This window comes from Rattus norvegicus, chromosome 3, assembly GCF_036323735.1.
Source record: "Rattus norvegicus strain BN/NHsdMcwi chromosome 3, GRCr8, whole genome shotgun sequence".
Classification (NCBI taxonomy): Eukaryota; Metazoa; Chordata; class Mammalia; order Rodentia; family Muridae; genus Rattus; species Rattus norvegicus.
The window spans coordinates 22,613,219-22,635,221 of NC_086021.1; the positions used below are offsets into that span (position 1 = coordinate 22,613,219).

Here is a 22,003-nt window from a genome sequence, read left to right on the forward strand (position 1 = left end):
TGCCATGCATTGCTGCTGAGAGTAGAACATGGTAGGAACACTTTAGAAACCCCCAGAAGTTTCTTAAGACATTAAACATATATGTGCTCCATTAGTCAGGAATGCCCCTCCTTGGGCTCTCAGACATGTTTCATTTGTAATAAAAACAAAGCAACTCAAACATCTATTTTCAGTCTGGCAGAGAAGATCAGTCATTTCAACTACTTGTACCCAGAGTGTTGAACTAGCAAAATATCTGACTTTTTAGTTTATTTTTTCACAGGACACCTGTGTAAACATGTCAGTTAGAGAAATGCTTGTTGGCTGCTTAAGCCTTAGCTGTGTAGATACAGTATGTCTAAACTTTTATTTCTGCTTGAACTTACTATTTCCAGAAGCCCAAATCGTATCATGATACAAAAAAAGAAATGAATTCACAACTTGAAGTAACATTTCAAATCAGTTGGAAACATTCTAAATTATGATTATCAAAACACATTGATTTCTGTTTAGGAGGAGACATTTGAAATTATGAAAAGTAAAAAGCAATGGCCACATTCTAAAAGCTCTTAGATGACATGGGGCAGGTTTTATTATCAGACCATAGAAATTCCGAATCCTGACTGTAAATATAATTTACCAAATTTACAGAGAGTGAAAACAGCAGTCTTCAGAATTACTCAGAAGTGACGATAAGAGATAACTTAGTATGGGAAAGAGTTTGCTGCAGAAAGAAGAGAATTCAAATTTCTGTGCCCGCACTTTAAAACAGTCATGGTTGGGGTTGGGGATTTAGCTCAGTGGTAGAGCGCTTGCCTAACAAGCGCAAGGCCCTGGGTTCGGTCCCCAGCTCTGAAAAAAAGAAAAAAAAAGAAAAAAAAAAAACAGTCATGGTTGTATACAGCTGTAACCCCAGTGCTATGATGACAGAGAAAGAATTTCTGGAGCTTGTGCACAGCAAGATAGCATCAGTACTAGTGAAAGGCTTTGAATTGAAAAAATTGTGTAGAAAATCATAAAAGAGGATACTATTTACTTTCTCTGTCTTCCGCTTGAACACATAGGCATGAAGACACAGACAGAGAGACAGACAGACAGACAGATAGACAGACAGACAGACAGACAGACACACACACACACACACACACACACACACGCACACCATATCACACACACTAATTCTTGGTGGTCATGTACTGAGGAATATTAAATTAATAATTTATAACCTTGAACTCATGAAAATGTCCACTTGACCTTTATAATTGCCATTGATCATGAATACTATTTTGTAAACCGTGGATCGACATAAATCAGTTGTCAGAATAAAGTAAGGGCATGACATATTAATATTAGAAAATTTAAAAAACATTAGTTTACTATTTTTTTGGTGTGTGTGTTTGTGTGTGTGTGTGTGTGCTGCATCTGTGTGTGTTCACGTAGGTCTTCTGATTCCACAGCATGTGTATAGGCCAGATGGCCAATTTCTGTAATGGGTCATTATCTATGGATTCCTATGATTAAAGTGAGGGTGTTAAGCTTGTTCTGCAAGTCCTTTTTCCCTCTTGCTGGCCCAACATAATTGTCAACATTTAAATGAATTTCTCATAAGCAGTTGATGAAGGTTATCTACTCATCATGAAGTTAGAAGTTCATATTGAAGCTCAGCAAGTCTCTGGAGTGACAATTCCATTTTATGTCAGCATAGGAGACTTGGATATCATTTGATAAGGGCTTATGACTAGTTACATTAATATTCATAAAATGACCAAATTGTATGATCCTTGAAGAAGATACCATTAAATTGGAAGACAAAGAACAAGAGCCAAATAAGTCCAGCAGCTACTGAGATGCAGTCACTGACTGAGCTGAGTCTGAGCAAACATCAAAGAAACAGTGAGCTGTACTGTAGCCTAAGTAACAATACAAGCAAAAGCACTAAAATTCCATGAATGAGGCATATAAGTATGGGAAAAGCACTTCGACCTGGAACTTCACTTGACTTAGGCTGCATAAAAATCTACCTTCCAGAAATATACCTAACAATGAAGTTGCTCACCTCATCTCACCTGCATACATATCAAACAATGGACTAAGACTCCCTGCACATAACATTGTTTATAAACTTCTCTTTCATGATCAACTTCCATTCAAAAGTATTCAAGAGCATATCCACATACTGGAGGGAGAAATCTGTTTCAACTTGCCGGAGACAGTTTAGAGTATATACTCCGTAAGTCGTATTGAATCCTCTGGATAAACTTTCAAGGGAAACATCCTTAATGTCATATACCTAGTGATAATTGAATACGCATTTGATTAGATCAAATGCATCTTGGAAACTGATGTTCACAGTAAATTAAGGCTTGCCTAATCAAAAAAAGTCAATCAAAACAGAAATATCCACACTGAACTCTGAGTAAACAATTCCTCCTTCTCGAGAGGTCCACAAATTAAAGCTACACTGAATACCAGTGTTTGTCACTTTGCTTTTGAATAAAGTTTCTTTGTCACCTTGCTCTCTGTGACTTCTTGTAATAAGATGAAAACATCCTGGAAACACCTCACCTAGACAGTAAACTCAGATAAAACTGATGAGCATCTTCTTCAAATAATGACACGAATTATGGAAGCTCTAAAAGAATTCTCCTGTTACTTTCTTGTAAGAACTTCTAAGAATGACACAAGCCATGTCTAATCTCATGCCTATTCAATGAAATCAGAAGTTATAAAAAAATTCATCCTAGTGTTGTTTTTTGTACCAATTTCAACTTTAAGATATTAAGTACAATCACATTGGAATTCCTGTTTTCTCAGAAGTTTTGATAATGTCACCTACAATTAAGCAAGAGGAGAATCCTTAATGAATTTCTCTAAAATACATTTGCATGACAGATAAAATATTAACTCTAGAATGAGAATATTAGAAAGATGCTTGTGTCTGTGTTACTGCATTGAAAATGTAATTTATACCCCTTTGTCATTTTCAAAATTCAGATGTTCATAGTATATATATTAGATTATGTGGACTATTAATAATAAAAAAAGTTTCTAACAATAACTGAAGAACAGAGCCAGTACTTTGAAACAATAATGCTTCTGTCACCTTTAATGTATATAGTTTTTGCTATAGGTACACAATGATTTCTACATATGAAAGTCTAAATGCTCTACAGCTCATGCTTTCTAGTTTCAAGAAGTGAAAACTTCAGTAATAGCTTTTAACTTCAAAATCAAAATGAAAATAAAATGCATGAACAGAAAGAACAGAAGGAAAATAAAAGAAGGGAAGGAAGAAAGCATGGAAGGAAGGAAGGAAGGAAGGGAGGAAGGAAGGAAGGAAGGAATGAAGGAAGGGAACAGGAAGAAACAGGAAGAGATTTGTTAAGTTGCTCATTTGAGAGGCTACATGCCAGTATGGAAGACACCCTTGGATGAGTTCCAAAACTGTACAAGATCAGGCATGGTTGTTCGTATCTATAATTCACTGGTGAATATCAGACCTTCAAAGTCATCACTGAATATATAGTGAGCTTCAGGCAAGTCTGGGGTTTATGAGACCCTGTGGAAAAAAGAGAGAAAGAGAGAGAGGGGGGTAGAGGAAGAAAGGAAGGACTGACTTCGAGCGATATCGACTCAAGATGGCAGCCACCACAGGCTCGGGAGTAAAAGTCCTTTGAGATTTCCGACTGTTGGAAGAGCTGGAAGAAGGCCAGAAAGGAGTAGGCGACAGCACAGTAAGCTAGGGTCTGGAGGACTATGAGGACATGACACTCACAAGATAGACAGGCATGATAATTGGGCCTCCACGAACAATTTATGAAAACCGAATATGCAGCCTTAAGATAGAGCGTGGGCCACTCTAGTATCCAGAAGCATCCCAGTCTGTGAGATTTGTAACAAGAGTCAATATGAACGGCGTGAGCAGTTCCAATGGAGTGGTGGATCCACGAGCCATGGCAGTACTGGCAAAGTGACAGAATTCCCACAGCATCAAAGTCATCCTGCAGGAACTGAGGCGCTTGATGATGTCAAAAGAGAACATGAAGCTGCCACAGCCACCAGAAGGACAGTGTTACAGCCATTAGTCACCAAGGCCCCGGCCTCCCTTCCCCATCCAACCCAAGTCTTCATTTTCCACAGTAGTGAATTTTCTAGATCCATCTGTAGACCTCAAAGTACTGGAGAGGAAGCTCCACTCAGACTTCATCCTGAGACACTGCTCTGATACTAACTTCTTGTCCATTTGAAATACCTAAGTTGTGCTGTGTAACATCATCTGTCGAGTATAACCGCTGTCTGCCTGGTTGAACTTCTGGGATCAATAAGGTGTGTTGAAATCGGTTTCCTTTGGGAGCGGTGGGCATAGCTAACGCAACTGTGGACAGACACGTCTCACACAATCACCTGCTGCTGGCACTTGGCCTGGGTATGCCTTTGCCCGCCCCGCCCTCTGCCACAGCTGTGTGGTGGCCCATAGATTAGATGAGGAGGTTTCAGGTAGCAGCTGTGGGACTGACCACCACTAGGTTTGGGGTGCTCTGGCTGTACCCATGCTTTCTTAAGTCTTAAGTGATTGCCCCATCCAAGCCATGGTCCCCACTCCTCCACTCCCACCCTTGGTCAAAGCTTAGATTGTAACCTCCCCTCCCCTGAAATTGGCCCTGGGTGAGGAATTCAGAGCTTCCAGTCTCCCCACCTTTATCAAGGGGTGCTGCTTTCCCCTCCTCAAGTCCCTTGTTGCCCATCATCACCCAACACTTGCTGTGGCCAGAAGCCATCAGATGAGGTTGAAAACGCCTGGCCTCCCTCCCTTAGCTCTGGACCACACTTGTTCACCTGCCACCAGCCTGGGAAGGGAGCGCTGGGTCTGCGGCCCTGCCACCACCATCAACTCCTGAGCTTTGAGCTCAGGTCTAGAGGTGAACAGAGCAGTCACAGGGCGACTCAGACGGGCCACCGCTCAGGGTCCTTGGATATATGCCTAGAGAAAGGCCATGTGGAGAGTCCTCGGTGCGCATGGTTCTGAGTTGGTTCCTTTTCCCATAATTGCTTTGTTTTTACACGTTGAAGAGGTTTGAACAGGGCTTTCAGTCACCCTGACCACCCATCGGGTCTGGAGTGGAGTCTGACAGCTGGAGCACGAGGTCCTGACTCTGCTCCTCAGTGTTGCTCCTCAGACTCTGGGTAGGGACCCAGAGGAGCTCTGTGTCACCATGTTCACAGATCGTTTGCAGATAGGTGGGCCTGGCTCCTGGCTCATTGACAGGACCCAGGATCCCCACTCTGTTCAGGACCACTAAATGTTGAAATGTGGATGCATACTGAAATAACGGCAATTCGAGGTGTTGCAATGAGGAAAAAAAAAAAAAAGGACTGAGCAGATGAAACACTGGTGATTCTTTCTTAGTCCATTCAAGCCTCATTAAGTTTCAAATTTTTCAAACTAGCCATATGTACAGCAAAATTCAAAAAGACAATGATAATAACCACATGGGAGTCACTTGGGGAGACAATTTGCTCACAGTGGTAGAATGTAAATGAGCCGAGTTGATACTATAAGAATAAGGCAAATCCTCAACTGATTGATTTGAAGTATCTTTTCCCACATATGAGCTTACTTTAATGAGAGGAATCGTGGACATGTCAACCTTTAATGAAGTACAATTTTTTAAGCCTTCTCTATTCCTATTTTCAGTCATGGTGACTTCATGCAGGATTTTCTGATAGTATATATCAGTATGATATCATCTTACTAAAATCAATAGGAAATACAGTCCAAATTTTTGAATCCCAATTAATTAAAGATGAATATTTACACAAAACTGTTTGTATCAAATTCGACAAAGTTGTTTTCGTGAATAGGAAAGGCACACAGAACTAAACCCTTAACAAAAATTAAAATCAGGACCTATAGAAAAGGCTCAGGGGTTTTCCTTGGTCTCTAGTAGAGGACCTAAGTTCAGTGTCCAGTATCTATACTTGGTGGGTCATTACTACTTGTCAATCGAGCTCTGGAAATTGGGTACCCTCTCCTACATTTTGCAAGTACCTGTACTCATTTGTGCACACATGTACAGATGCATGAAGCAAATATTTAAAACCGCTTTTAAATATGAAAAACTAAAAAAAGTCAAAAAGAAAATGAAGGACAAAGAACAATGATTTGAATGTAAGTCATGTTAATACTGTACATAGCTATAAAAAAAGTTATTTAACATAACCTTGAAACAGCATAATTCAGATAGTTAAAATGCAGTCCCACACTCCTACCCAGTATTTAATATCAAATTATTCTCTATAGTTATTCAAATCAATATTCAAATCAATAATTTCTACAGGTGCATTTAATAGTCTTTGTTCATTAAACTAATCAAAATCTATGTTGTAGTTATTTGAAGAGAAAGAATTTTATGAATCACGTGATATCAACTGAATAAATATGAAAATTATGTGTGCAAACTTTACAAAAGTTAGTTTCAACACAAAAGTATAAATTTACAATTTAATAAACAAGGAACTAATTGATCAACCAAATGTTAACAACTACAATTCATCTATATATGAAATAGAAAATAATATTTGAGATATAAAATTAAGACTTATGTTAGTAAAATAATGCATAAGTTATTTTACTTAAAAAGAAAATCTTATGATCATATTAATACAGCTAGAAAACATTAAGAAAAAACTTAATACTCTTAAAAATGGGATACACATGCACACAAATTTAGAAAAGTTTGATACATATACATTATATTATAATGTCATATCAAAAGTTAGAACTATCATTTGTTTGTTATGAATGAAAGGAAGATGTTTCAGACCACAAACAGAAATAAAATTCTCTCGTATTTTACATAAATAAAAGGCATTTACATAAATAAAAAAATTTTAATAACATCTCCATCATAATTAGATGAGTATGTTCCTGCCTTCTTGCAATGAACATTGAATTGATCTCTACTGTATCAAGAAAATTGTGATAGCTGTTAGGTACAGAGAATGAAAAGCCGTCCTCTGGACAGCTCATGGTTATCACACTCATGAACCCACAGCACCAGTGTTAACACAATACTTTCACATGATCAAGCCAGCTAGAGTCAGGGCTTAGATGGGGTGACCAACCCTTGCTAATGCCATATTGAGGGGCTTTTGGCATTTGATGGCTACTGGTGAATGAAGAATCATTCATTTGGGGGGGGGTTATTGCCTTGGTAATTTGCTTGTGCTTCAATAGATTCCCTTCATGGGTGACACTAGATTCTGATTCTTTGATGAGATCTAAAAGGTAAACAGATGAAAACATGGTGTCAGGAGATGTATTATAGGAAATCTGGTGAGATTTGGTAAAGGGAATGTAGAGTGCATACAAGTATATTTCTTTATATAAAAAATAAAGAAAAATATGAAAGGACAAATGTTTACTTAATTAACAGAAGATAGAATATCTCTATAGACCAATTCTAAATAGCTTATAAATATAAAGCTAGAAATAATAGATGAGTTTAAAAGATGTACAAATTTTCTTCACTGTTTAAGAGATCATCGTAAGAGATCATGGGAGAGAATGTAATGTATTATAATATACTTCCAAATGTAAAAGATTATAACTTTAGCTTAGTAATAAATACAAGGTTTTTCACCGACTGAGATTATGTATAATCAGTTTGAGCTAATTCCTCCCTGTTAAATTATAAGCATTTCTAAATTCCTCAGAAAAACAACCTTAGAATAACTACTTTTAGTCCCCCAAAGTCCAGGGAATTGAGGCAAAAACTCTTCAATGGATTCTTCAAGCTGTACATAATTATTTTTATATTTATTACTAAACTAAAATTATGATCTTTTACATTGGCACAGAATTTATTTGATACAAATTTAGATTTTTAAGATTTTCTTTAATATAAATTTCTCATTGATTTAAAATTAATATTGTTACTCTGATGTACACGTATTGTGCATATACAACATTTTTCAACAGAGATGGCTTATACCCAGTCCTTTTCTGCTATTAAAAAATGAAGCTGAGATGATTAAGCACGTGAGTTTAAGGCCAAATAGCAAATTCATGTCTCTAAGTTTATTGTTAGAATGCTTTCAAGATAATTTGTTAAGATAATTAATGGACAACAGTCCAGATTACTTATATAGTTAGACAGTTTCTAAAAAACACCGGAAGTCCACAAGATATGACATTTAATGTTCTTTAACTTTTATTGAGACATGTCCGCTCCCACCAGCTCCCCCTTGGTATATTCAAAGAAGAAATTGAAAATCTCCACCTCCACGTGAGGTGATTTATTGTGGCTGACAGGCACTATGCAAAAATTGCTCCAATTCTTCTACAGACTAATTACTGTCCAGAAAAGGAAACATTGCAGAATAAGTTGGCTGAAAATTTCTGCCAAGCCAGAATGATTAGCCCTTCAAAATTCAGTGTTTCAAAAGTCTGTCTGATGATCCTAAGCCAGAAGCCTGAAGACTTGCTCTCACGTGTTGCTCACAGGGGACTGTGCAAATAGAAAATTGTCTCTATAACCTGTCTCAGTTCTAGAAGCCATGCTAGGCTTCCTATATTTACAGATATATGGCTCATTCTCAGATTACTGGCAGGGTTGAAAACTTAGTATAATCTTATAACCCACTCAGACTATTTAACTTTGAGAATACATATTTATTAGTTAGTTATCAGATAATACATAAGCTAGCCAGGATATAACAGATTTTAAGCCTTTTAAAAGCTAAAATATATAACTAAATGTTCTGTTTAACTGATAAAAGTTGGGCTGGGTGTTAGGTACATCTGATACTTTTAAATTACAGAATGATAATAGTTGTGCTCAACTTATATTTGAGAAAAAAATTTCTGGTTTTTTTTTAATTAAAAGGGTAAAAGAGTAGATTGATGTCATTATTAAGGGAAGGGAGGTACAGGATAGAACCAGGCCTGTCATTGGATAAGAAGGAAGGATGGGTGGGAGAAAAGTTTTAGAGAGGCAGAGGAAGCCAGAGTGAGAATGTGAGAGCACAGAGAACATGGCAGTAGATGTTTAGATGCCTCTCTGTACATATTACAGGTTGTTATGACTATTCTCAAGGGATGGGTGTGTACAGGATTTTGTGCTGTCTGGATTGGCAAATTATATCTTATCAATTGGATCAGAAAATATTGTTTGATGTGTTCTTTCATAAGGCAACTTAATTGAGTTTAAGAGAGTGTATGGTGGCCAGATGCATGGGCCTACCAAAGAATTGGGATGTGTTTGCCTGGCGTGATGGAAACCCAACCAAGAGGGCTGTGGATGAGGGAGGAGCAGCCTGACAGGGTGCCGTGTTGGGAAGAATAGTGTGTCAGAAAGTAGATGCGGCAGCATGGAGCCACTGAGATAAATTATTCCTATTTCCAATGGCACCAGAAATAATAAGGGACTGAGACAGCTAGGGTATACCTGGGAACCAGTTCTGTCAGGTTTTTTGTTTTCTTTTTTTGTTTTTATTTTTACTGCAGCACATATATTGTGTGTCGAGTGTCCTGAAGGGAAAACATGCTTAAGTCCTTGAGTATGAAGTGATTTATTGCATCATGGCCACATATAACCATGATGGGATACTAAAGACAAAGATAGGAGAGTGAGGATTTTTAATTTCCAAGAAATTATAGGATTTTGTTGTTCCTCAATCATATGATTTTTTTGGGTAGGATATATACCTTGTGATCTAGACTAATAGATGTATCACAGAAAGAAAAAAGGTGGAGGCAGAGTTACCATTAAAGGTTTTTGGGGCCTGGGAATCAGATGCAAGGGACAGAGAGACTACAAGGCCACAGAACATGTTGCTTATCAATTATATTGAGGTTACAAAGGGGATGGCAGGTTTGAGGAAAGCAGCCAGTTAGACAGGACTGTGATCTAACACTTCCCTGCTTATGAAAGAAAATTCAAAAGTCACATCCAGCTGGAAAGTCTTATGAATACTATGAAGTACCTATTAATGTGGGGAGCCAGGACTGCCCAAGGCTGTCTGAAAGACCTGGACAAAAGAATAACTGGAACACTAGTTCTATGCCCTTACCCAGGATCACACTTGTCAAGGCCTGTCTGATGCTGAAGCCAATGTCTTAAAGGAGTCAAGGTTGAGGGAAGAGACTCTTCCCTTAAGTTGTGGTTATCAGTTCTTAGGCAGCTGTAACTGTGGTATCCCATGTTCTTTTCGTCAGCATTGTCTGACTTAATCATTTGCTGACTTAGTTGTTCCCCATGTACAACCACCAGTACCCCCAGGACTGCAAATTATAAATATGATTCTACAATTTCTAATAAAGAGCAAATAAATTTCAAGCAATCTTCACAAAAATGTTTACTAACAGCAATCACATTTTAAATCAGACAAACTAAAAATAAATTGAACACCATGTGCTCCAGCTGTATATCCTCGGGACATAACCCCAAGACACCAAATTACTACAGAGGTACTTGTACAGTTTCACCCATTGTTGCTTAGTTGCCAGCAGGGAGGAAATGCAATTCATATGAATCCTAATGGGGTGACTGCTCTGCTTTTCCTATCAGTTATTTTGCTCTACTGCCACTATGCCATCCTCACCGTGCAATCCTAGATAACACAGTGATCTATGACTCCAAGATATAATGTTTGACTATGTAATTGCAAATATTGGAAGAGAAATGAAGTCTTAAACACTGCTATATATTTATTTAAATGTCCCTGTTTTTTTTATTCCAGAGACTGTGCTGCAAAAGGTATATACACACTTCTCCCTCATTTCCTCAGCTGAAGGCTATGTGGCTCAGTTTTAATTCTCATGTGATAAAGTATCAAATTCCCTATACTATCTCAATAGATGTATCTCTCTTATTCCTTTTCTATTTAAAGAGTCTAAACTGTCCTTATATCAAACTATGCTGTTTATATAACAGGCAAACCCAGAAATATCAACTGTGCTTCACAAGGTAAGTATGCAAAGTACGGTTTTATAGAATTGCTTGTAATGCATCTACTCCTATTTTTATTTTCTGGTCTATTCAGGTGTGTTTTATAATATCCACCTGCAGAGATATCTATGGAAAATTACAAACAAAAGCAAAAACAGAAAACAATTAAGATCTGTTATCAAATCTTAAGCAAACATTCACCACTCTAGGACTGGGAAATTGCTCAGTGGGTAGAAACATATGGACCTGGGTGTGAATATTCAGCATGTATACATAATGCCAGGCATAGGGGATAGCTACACATAACTATTACCTCTGAATCCTGAGGGCTCACTGACCAGTTCTCCAATCCCACAGTAAATTTCTAGTTCAACAAGAGAACTTACGTCAAGAACAGTGAACAGCACTAAGGAAGATGCTTGAAATCCCTCTCAGAACTCCAAAAACACATGCACAGATGGGTAAAGCCACACAGTTACAGGCATGCACCACACACTCACATCCACCAACATTCTTATAACACACAACACCACAGATACATAGAAAATGGTTAAGGGACTGCAGGGTAATTCTTAATTTGCTGTTGTCACCCAGCATGTATCTTAGATACTGATAATAACCAAGAACAGATTAAGCTGGAAGAGAGTTTATCCATAGTTTTAACTTTTCCTTTATTTTAATTTAATTAAAATGCTTTCGTAATTTTACACAAAATACTATATCCAGACTTATGGAATTCTAGAATCACCCAGGACAAAAACTTTTGAGCATGTCTGAGAGAGAGAGAGACATCAGACTGGAAGAGTTCTAGTGCAAAGGCCCTCCAGCCAGAAGCTGGAACCCAGATGCCCTTCAACAGAGGAATGGATACAGAAAATGTGGCATATTTGCACAATGAAGTACTACTCAGCTTTCAAAAACAATGACTTCATGAAATTCCTAGGCAAATGGATGGAACTAGGAAATATCATCCTGAGTGAATTAACCCAGTTTGTAGATACTAGTCCAAAGCTTGGAATACGCAAGATACAATTCATAGACCATATGACGCTCAAGAAGGATGAAGAACAAAATGTGGACACTTCAGTCCTTCCTAGAAGGGGGAACAAAATACTCAAGAGGGAGGGGAATATAGGGACACAGTGGAGCAGAGACTTAAGGAAAGGCCATCTAGATGCTGCACCATCTGGGAATCTATCACATATGCAGCCACCAAACCTAGTTAGTATTGCTGATGCCAAGAAGTCCTTACTGATGGGAGCTTGATGTGGATGTCTCCTGAGAGACTCTGCCAGAACCTCACTGATATAGACAAGCACGCTTGAAGCTAACCATCGGACTCCATGGGGACTCCAATGAAGGAGTGAAGGAAGAGCTGAAAAGGTTTGCAAACCCATAGGAAGAACAACAATATCAACCAGCTAGACTAACCAGTGCTCCTAGGGATTAAACTACTAACCAAATAGTACTCATGTAAAAGCCTAACACTTCAGTTGCATATGGAGCAGAGGATGGCATTGTCTGGCATCAATAGGAGGAGAAGCCCTTGGTCCTGTGAATGCTCCTTTCTCCAGTGTAGGGGAATGGCATGCTATTGAGGTGCGAATGGGTGAATGGGAGGAAAAACATCCTCATGGAAGCAGGGTGTGGGGTGTGGGAGAGTGGGTAACTGGGCAAGGGAATAACATTTGCAGTGTAAATATATAAAATATCAAGTTAAAAATGTTACTACTGCTCTTAATAACCCTATATGTTTTTAAAATCCATTTGTCAAAATTCTTACTAAGTCTGTTTTGTTTTCACACATGGACTATGATGGGTTAACACCATATCTGGGAATATCTTCTCAATATTAGACATAACATCTGAATATGTGATAATTTATATCCATTTTTTTATTCAGGAAGAATCCGATGCCAAAGAAAATTTCCTCTTTTTGATTAGCATGGAAATTATGTTCAAAATAAGCTAATTAAATAAAGATACCTGAGTGTATACACATTCATATACATATTCATACATATGAATATGTGTGTGTGTATGTATACATGATGTAGGCCTCCTTCACAGGGCATCTAGGCCTTAACAGTTCCCTCAGGCCTTCATGTTTTCCCTAGACCTTTAACAGCCAGCAGCTTTGCCCTCTGAGCAACCAGTCTACAGAGGAATTCATAGAGAAACCCTGTCTGAAAAATTAGGGGAGCGAGACAAACAGATTGATCGCTCTCTCTCTCTTTCTCTCTGTGTGAGTGTGTGTGTGAGTGTGTGTGTGTGTGTGTGTGTGTGTATGTGTGTGTGTGTGTGTGTGTGTTCAACTGAGGAGGCACTGGCAAATAAATGTTTGCCTATCCTCTGTAAGCCAGTCCATCCCAATACTGCCTTTCCTTTTCCTTAGTTTGTTTGGTTTATTCCAAGTTAATTGTATCTGTTTCTTTAATTTCCTCTTCATTTCTTTAGTTGAGTCAGGGGTCTTTGCACATAAGCCCTGGAAATCAGTACCTGGATCAGGTCTGCAGCCTGCTCACAGGGTTCTACCCACCTCCACCTCTCAAGTGATGCAATAAAAGACATGCAGCACCACACCTGGTTTCTTTTCACTGTACATTTACTTTAGTTCCAATGTTCATTCAGGTCTGAGAGAGGAGGGAGGGAAGGAGGGAAGAGAGACAGAGAGTAACAGAGAAACAGTGACAGAGAGGGAGAATTGTAGGTTATTGTTCCATCTCTTCAATCACTGTCTGTTGTTCGCCATCTTGGCAACCACCGCAACCCTTCCTTGGGTAAGATCAAGCATAATGGCAGCAACCATATAATTCCTGCTTAGTCGCACTGAACACTCCAGTCATCACTACCTGTGGAGAATTGTAAGGGGGCTCCTCTGATCTAGAGAATAGTACCCTTGAATGGAATGAGAAGCACAACAAGCATTATTTGTTTTGAAACATAAGACGTGGAAAGAACTACATGTGTGGATTTACAGACAGAAAGACAGAGAGACAGACAGACAGACAGAGAGACAGGATGGACAGGACAGAACAGGACAGGACAGGACAGGACAGGAGAAAAAAACAAGAACACAAACAAAAACTCAAAATGGAAGTCCGGTTCCAAATAGTCTCTGTCTGCACTGTCGCTCTAGTGTTGGTGGTCCAGCTTATAAAAGCTTATACATGGGTGGGTGCAGGACATGCTGCTGGGTGTTCAGTTCAGGTCCAAGATTATTGCGGGTAACTAGACAACAAAGAAAGCAGTTAGACTGACTTCTACAGTGTTTGGTTTCTGAGTGTGTTATCACACAGAAGAACCTAACAGAATATGTAATGAATTCTTGCAGCAACAGCAGAAACAACCAATGAGAAAGTGTCCTTATAATATTAGCAACTGCAACAAAATGGCAGACTAGCCAGCTAACAGTTCCCTAGCCATTAACTCATCTGACAGAGGCCTTCTTCACATTGCATCTAGATAGGCCTTCCTATCTTCCTTTCCAGTGCTGAGACCAAAGTGAGATCAAAGTCATGCATCACCATGGGTGGCTTCCTTTTCATTTTTTTCTTTCATCCTAGGAAGTGTGTGTGTGTTTGTGTGTGTGTGTGTGTGTGTGTGTGTGTGAGAGAGAGAGAGAGAGAGAGAGAGAGAGAGAGAGAGAGAGAGGAAAGAGAGAGAGAGGGAGAGGGAGGAGGAGAGGGAGAGGGAGGGAGGGAGGGAGAGAGAGAGCTTTAAAATCAGCACTCAAGACTTTTTTCTTTCTATTCCTATCCCAATCCCCCCAAACTGGCAGTAAAGCCACCAGGACCAGAGACAGAGGAAGATGAAATCTCTAGTATGAAAAACTAGAGGAGGGAGATAAACAGATCTCTCTCTCTCTCTCTCTCTCTCTCTCTCTCTCTCTCTCTCTCCCTCATAAAATGTTAAAGTGTTCCCTTTGTGCTGTGTGGATTCTACTTTATTTAGCAAGTTTCACATCATACTAGCTCCAAAGAGGAGTCAACAGTCTCTTGGCATGCAGGCAGTTGTTGCCTGCTTTAAATAATTTTTGGTGTGTTTGTTTGTTTGTTTGTTTGTTTGTTTGTTTCAAAACCCAGGGCCTGCCTTTGTTCAACAGATCCAAACCCAGTTCTCCGAGGGGAAAATAGAGTCAAGTCCAAAGTCACCGGCATTTAAGTCATCTGCCATTGACAGTCATACGAGATGGGAATATCGTGCTTTCTCCAATGGAGATTCACCTGGGTGTGCATCAACCACATATAAGGACAGGCCTGGGGTACAACGGGGTGGTGGATGGGGAGGAAGGATTTGTAAAGAGCTTTGCAGTGGGAAACTATGATCAGAATGTTGCACAGAAAACAAAATTTGTACTTTAAAAAACAAAAAACAAACAAACAAACAAACAAACAAAAAGTTCCCGATATCTATCCAAAAAGGAAAGGAAAAAAAAAAAAAAAACCGACAGCAGAACTTTACTAACTGCAAATGTTCCCTCTCCCTGTATCCAACCACTCCACTCCCAGATAGGTAGATGATAGTTTGCACTTCTGTCCCAGTTGGGCTATCGAGGTTAAGAAAAGAGGAACCACCTCTGTGGTTATGTGATACACACACGAAATAAAATAAAAGGAGTGGACAGACGTGCCTGGCATTTTAAGATGCTCAATTTCTTTGCCAGCTTCATTTTGTTTCATTCTTTTAAAAGTTTATTTATTTATTTTCATTTATATGAGTACACTAAAGCCCTTTTCATATACACACGGCAGTAGAGTACATGGGATATCCCTATGCAGAGGGTCGTGAGCCAATATATGGTTTCTGGTATGGAACTCAGGACCTCTGGAAGAGCAGAGCGGTGAGTGCTCTTAACCTCGGAGCCATCTCTCCAGCCCTTCACAAGCTTTATTTAACTAAACATTAAACATGAATCAGAAACGCCAAATCCTGTAAATATGGTCCAGATTCAGCCTTACTTAGAAATCCAGAGCTGGCAGGGCGAGGCTGGGAGTGAGCAAAGGGAGTCTTCCTCTTGAGGGTGTGCTATCAATTCCATTACCATTTCCAAACACCTGGTGTGAGTCTAACTGAGGTTTTCTTCAGTCATTTGCCATGAGCCAGAGCACTGAAAGGACAGCGAGGGATCAGACATTCACACTGAAATCATCACTCACTGATTTCAGGCAGAAAACTTGCCCCCCCTAAAGAGGCACCGCCTGGCTCAGCTCTGAAGCAAAGTGTGCTAGGGCAGCAGCAGTATTTCCCTGACAGTCCTTCAGGGACATGCACATTCTCCAGCCCCACCCCACCCCACCCCCTCTCAGCTAGCTCCTGTCCACCCCTACCCCTTCCCCCACATACAGGGAGGAGGTCTTGTGTGTGTGGAGGGGGGAGATGGAAGTATCTCTTGAGAGAGGGTTCGGGTCTCCCAAACAAATAAATAACTAGAATCTTCATTTATTTACTTTATTTCATCGAGCATACCGTGGCAGAGGGAAAAGGAACAGGGAAACTAGGCCAACTGGTAGAGCTCCTTTCATTTTGTTTCAAAAAGGAAAAGCCAAAGAAAGAACACTCCCTGGTTTTTGTGAAAGGAACATAATGGGAAAAGTTGAAACATCGGCTCGCCACTTATTACTTTGGCTTTTAATAAAAGGGCCAACAGATCTACCTCCTATTTGGTAAAAAAGAGAATAAAAAACCACAAAAACGTTCTGTCAGCCAACTTCCCTTTAAACCTCTGTTAAACAGGAAGACTGTTTTTTTAAACATCATTTTAAATATTTAAATATGTATTTGTGTGTGTGTGTGTGTCTGTCTGTCTGTCTGTCTGTCTGTCAGTGTCTTCTGTATGGAGAGGATGTGCTGTAACACTCGGGACGGGGTGGTGTGGGGCCAACGGGTGATGCCGCACCGCCCCCCCACCCCCAGTCACCTTCCCCATAGAGCCTTCCCAGCGGTCCCGTAGCTGGTTTCCGCGCACCGCCACAGTGGAAGGGCGCCTGGCTGCGGCCAATCGCTGAACAGGGGGGAGGGGCGGTCACCCACCAACCCCACCCCCGGCCGCACCTGCGCCCCCGCGCCCGCCGCCTGAGCGCCCGCCAAACCCCCCGTTGGGAGGAAGGGGGACAGCGACTGCGGGACGCTTGGCGGGGGGGGGGAGAAAAACGCGCGGGTGGAGGGGTCGGGAGGAACCGGGAGTGGGAAAGATCCGCCGGGATCACCCGCACAGCCAAACGCGTGCCTCTGGGTTGAATACTCTGGGCGGACTGTGCTGACCACAGCCGTTTACCTCTTAACGGTTTCACGCCCTCTTGAACTCTCTCTTCAAAGTTCTTCTCAACTTTTCCTTACTGTACTTGTTGGCTATCGGTCTCCTGCCGGTATTTAGCCTTAAATGGAGTTTACCACCCACTTTGGGCTGCATTCCCAAGCAACCCGACTCCGGGAAGATCCGGGCCCGGCGCGCCAGGGCTCGCTACCGGCCTCACACCGTCCAAGGGCTGGGCCTCGATCAGAAGGACTTGGGCCCCCCCACGAGCGGCGCCGGGGAGTGGGTCTTCCGTACGCCACATTTCACGCGCCACGGCACGCGGCGGAGATTCGGCGCTGTGCTCTTCCCTGTTCACTCGCCATTATTGAGGGAATCCTGGTTAGTTTCTTTTCCTCTGCCGACTAATATCCTTTAATTCAGCGGGTCGCCACATCTGATCTGAGGTCGTGGTCGAGAGGGGAAGGAGGAAAGGAGGGCACGCGCGGCCGCGGGTGGACGGACGGAGAGGAGAGCGAGAGGGCGCCGGGGTCCCAGGCTGGGTCCTCCGATCTCTCTACACCGGCCAGCTCCCACATCCCGGGGACAAGTCGCGTCAGCGCACGAACGCCACAGCGTCATGCCAGCTGGCGCCCGAGCAGACAGCCCCCACAAGAGGGAGGGGGGAGGAGAGGTACCTGAGATGGGCCCCGGCGGGTGCAGTATCCCCCCACTCCCAGACCAACCCTCGCAGGTTGCTCTCCCTGCGTGCACTGGCGGGAGCGTTGTGGCGCCGGATGCACCGACCCAGTGGGCGGGGCCCGCCTCCCACCAGACCAGAGGCAAGATTACCGACCCGGGCGACACGTCCCCACTCGCGCCCAGGCACTCGACCGGCCCACTCCGATGTGTCCCCACGGTGGGGAGAGCAGGCGAGGACGGGAGCAGGAGCGGCGGAGCGAGCAGGAATGAGCCACGAGAAGGGTGGCCGGCCCGCGGCACCAGTGGACGGGGAGATCGAGGCCCACGCAGACCCACCGGGCGTGGACGACCACCGGACGCCGCCCACGTCTGAACTTCGGGAGACGGAGGGCCGAGGGGAGAGGCCCTGCGAGCAGAGTCCCAGCCGCGCAACGCGATATGAGATCACGGAGCCGGTCCAGAAAGAGGCAGAATGACCTCGGTTCGCCAAGGGCCTTGGCTGGCCAGCGGGCAATGGAGGCACCGGCCGCGGAGGTAGCAGTGGTGGAGGCGGAGGCGGGCGCACAGAGGCAAGGACATAGGCAGACGAGCGAAGGAGAGAGAGAGAATGGAGGAGGTCCCTCGACGGACCAGACCTGACACCCTCCCCGCACCGCTCTGAAACGACCCGACCCCAGTCTTTCCCGAAATGCTCACTTGGCCGGCTGGCCGTGGCACACGCCACGAATGCGACCGGGACCCGGGGACGCGCCTCCTGGTGAGAGGAGGGACTCACACAGGCCCGAGAAAAGACCAGGTACCCCCTCGGCCTTCTCCGTTAATGATCCTTCCACCTGTTCACCTACAGAAACCTTGTTATGACTTTACTTCCTCTAGATAGTCAAGTTCGACCTTTTTCTCAGCCCTCCGACAGGGCTATGGGCCAATCGGTAGTAGCGAAGGGTGGTGTGTACAAAGGGCAGGGACTTAATCAACGCAAGCTTATGACCGGCACTTACTGGGAATTCCTCGTTCATGGGGAATAATTGCAATCCCCGATCTCCATCACGAATGAGGTTCAATGGGTTACCCGCACCTGCCTTTGTAGGGTAGGCACATGCTGAGCCAGTCAGTGTGGCGCTTGTACAGCCCCGGACATCTAAGGGCATCACAGACCTGTTATTGCTCCATCTTGGGTGGCTGAACGCCACTTGTCCCTCTAAGAAGTTGGGGACGCCGACCGCTCAGGGGGTCGCGTAACTAGTTAGCATGCCAGAGTCTAGTTCGTTATCAGAATTAACCAGACATATCGCTCCACCATCTAAGAATGGACATGCACCACCACCCATGGAATCGAGAAAGAGCTATCAATCTGTCAATCCTGTCTGTGTCCGGGCTGGGTGAGGTTTCCCATGTTAAGTCAAATTAAGCTGCAGGCTCCACTCCTGGTGGTGCCCTTACATCAATTCCGTTAAGTTTCAGCTTTGAAACCATACTCCCCCCAGAACCCAAAGACTATGGTTTCCCAGAAGATGCTTGACTATCATGGGAATAACGCTGCCGCATCGCCAGTCAGCATCTGTTTAGTTATGTACCCCCATTTGTTTTTCTTTTTCTTCCTCTATTTCTCTTTCTTTTTCTTTCATTGGGAGAGGGGATTTTTTTTTAATTCACATTTTAAATATTATCCCCTTTCCTGATTTGCCATCTAGAAAACGGCTATTATTTCCCGTCATGCCTCCTGTTCTGAGGGCAGTTCCTCACTCACCCACTCACTCCTTCCAACCTGCCCATTCTGACAGTTCCCTACACTGGGGCATCAAGCCTTGACAGGACCAAAGGCATTTGCTCCCATTGGTGCCTGAAAAGGATATCCTCTGCTTCATATGCAGATGGAGCCATAGGCTCATCCTTGTGTATTCTTGGGATGGTTGTTTAGTCCATGGAAGATCGAGGGCAGGGGGTTGGTTGGTTGATATTGTTCTTCTTATGGGGTGGCAAACCCCTTCAACTACTTCAGTTCTTTCTCTAACTCCTCTTTTTGGAACCTTGTTCTCAGCTCAATGGTTGATTGCAAGCATTCTCCCTTCTTCCCTCCGTCTCTTCTTCCCTCCCTCCCCACACCGCTCTATGTTTGTATGTTTGTGTGTTTGTGTGTCTCTGTGTATGTGTGTGTGTGTCTGTCTGTCTGTCTGTCTGTGTGTCTGTCTGTATGTCTTTCTAACTGAATGTCACTTTTCTTTTCTTAGATAAAGTGATGAGATAAGAGTCTTACCCAAGCTATGCAAATACGTCCTTTAGGATGAGGCCAGAGTATTTTTTCCCTCTGTTCTACTATTTATAGACCTAATACTAGGAGCTTATAGCCTCCATGTAATCCAACCTTCCAAGCTGACTGATTCAATATGGTTTCTCTTGGCATCTTCATGAGTTGTTCTACTTGGACTCACATTAACTTGGACAATGTGTTACAATCTTCTAGATCCTTCTAATTCTCCAGCTTTTTCTGTTCTCCCCAGTGAATAGTTTGTTCTCTCAGAACCTGAATCTGTAAAATCATGTCCAGAAAACTTCCGTAAACACATGCCACACACCACAACTTCTCTTTCTTGCTCTACTTCTCTCTGTCTTTCTTTTGTCTATTTTTGTCTCTCTTTCTCTACTCTTGTGTATTCTCTTATTCCTAAGCTGTTCTCATGTGAATTGGGCATATTTTATCTGTGATACATTCTGTCACTTTTTTCTTTGAATTACTACTTTACCTGGCCCTCAATTATATGACACTTTCAAACATGGCTACTTCTTTATATAAACTAACCTTACAATGTACAATCATTTTGCTAATATTTATCTACCAAGTTCTTACCTGGACCTATTGGTTGTAAAGAATTAACCTTTCAGGATGCCTATATTTATGGCAGAATCTTTCTGACCCTTCATATATGATGTCCTGTGTCTCAAAGATGAGGGTATTAGAATAAAATTATTCTACACGTTTTCTAGGACGTTGAAAGATCCAACGTAAGTCTTATTTTATGATCCCATTAGCAGCCATCAGTCCAAAACACAAAATCACTAAAACAAATCCTAGTTGCATCAGGTAGGGTGGGAAGATATCCCAGTGATTAAGCAGGCAGGAAATGTTAGAGAGACATGGGAAGAAGATTGTTTATTGGTCTATATTTATGACTTGCTCAGCCTGTGTTTTTATAAAAGCCAGAACAGTAAACCCAGGAGTGGGACAAGCTACAATGAGCTGGGCCCTCCAACAAAATTATTGATCAAGAAAGTGCCCACAGGCTTTTTCATTGGACAATCTTATGAAGAGTTTTTTCTCAGTTAAGATTTCTTCTTCCAAGTTATCTCTAGTTTTATATCACGTTGATAAAAAACCTTCCTATATAGTTTGTAGGTGAGAGTTTGTGGGTGTATATCTCTAAGCTTGTGTATTGAAGTGATATCATTAAAAATTTTACAAAAGAATGGCTAATAATAACCTGTGTGTGTGTGTGTTTCTTTAATCCCGCAGGCTTTCGCCCGATTCTCAGTACCGTGTCGGTGCGGGCATTGGGCACAGACAGGGTATTTCAGTGAAATTATGTGTGTATATGTGTTTCTGCATGCCCACAGATATTATATGTATCATAATAGGGTATTAAAGAGGACAATGACTTAATCTAAAGAAATGCTTTATATTATAGCACACACCAGCAAGAAAACTTTCCTTTTTGGAATGGGGTAGCAATTGGGCTTGCAACAATAAATTATGAAATATGCTAGGAAGAGTGAAATAGCTCAGTAGGTAAAGATATTTGTTGCCAAGGCAGTTAACCTTGGTTTGGTCCTCGGGACATACACAATTGAAGTAGGAAATGAATGCCATAAATTGTACTCCGTCATCCACATGTGTGCAAATACTCAACTAAATGAATCAGAAAATTAGAATTCTATAAATATAGGACTTAAAATATATGCATAAATTAAAGTAAGGAAATAGATTGACATGAGATATGGTAAGAGTTCTGTAAAGCTGATACATACCCAGACTTAGAGAAAGTATCCCTATACATATGTGTGTTCCGTTTCTCCCATTTCTGAAGCAAGAAAAAAATTACATACATGGAATTTCTGCCTAGTATTACAGAGCAACAGAACA

At 41.9% G+C, this 22,003-nt stretch overlaps 1 pseudogene; it reads left to right on the plus strand.

The window, feature by feature from the left end:
- Positions 1–3,491: 3,491 nt before the first annotated feature.
- On the plus strand, positions 3,492–4,446 carry LOC134486041 (ubiquitin-conjugating enzyme E2 variant 1-like; annotated as a pseudogene).
- The last annotated feature ends 17,557 nt before the right edge of the window (positions 4,447–22,003 follow it).